The following is a 401-nucleotide window of genomic DNA, read 5'->3' on the forward strand; positions in this document are numbered from 1 at the left end:
TGGTGTAAGGGGAGGGGGGTCCTCTCTGCGAAGGTCATCGGCGAATCCAAAGCCTGCCCGGCCACCCGGTCGACGGCACCTAATCCCCCTGTGAGCATCCGCGCGAACGGAAAAGAGACGAGCACACCATTAGGATTGGCAGGAATAGCTTCGGCGTCGATCGCTGGAGGTACGAATCAATTTACGAGAACCGAGACCCGATCAAAGGGCTATCTCGCCAGTGATGCCGACCCTCTCGAGAGTGCATCAGCCTAGCCAAGAAAAGAAGCTGCTATAAAGGTCTCTTGGAAAAGTTGAAAAACGAGAGAAAAAAAACGGGGCTGCAGAAACTCTGGACCGCCACCAGTTGGCCTTTGGACATTAACTGGGTTAAAAGTCCCTCGCCACAATACAATAAGATT

This window comes from Penaeus monodon, chromosome 32 (genome assembly GCF_015228065.2).
Source record: "Penaeus monodon isolate SGIC_2016 chromosome 32, NSTDA_Pmon_1, whole genome shotgun sequence".
Taxonomy (NCBI): domain Eukaryota; kingdom Metazoa; phylum Arthropoda; class Malacostraca; order Decapoda; family Penaeidae; genus Penaeus; species Penaeus monodon.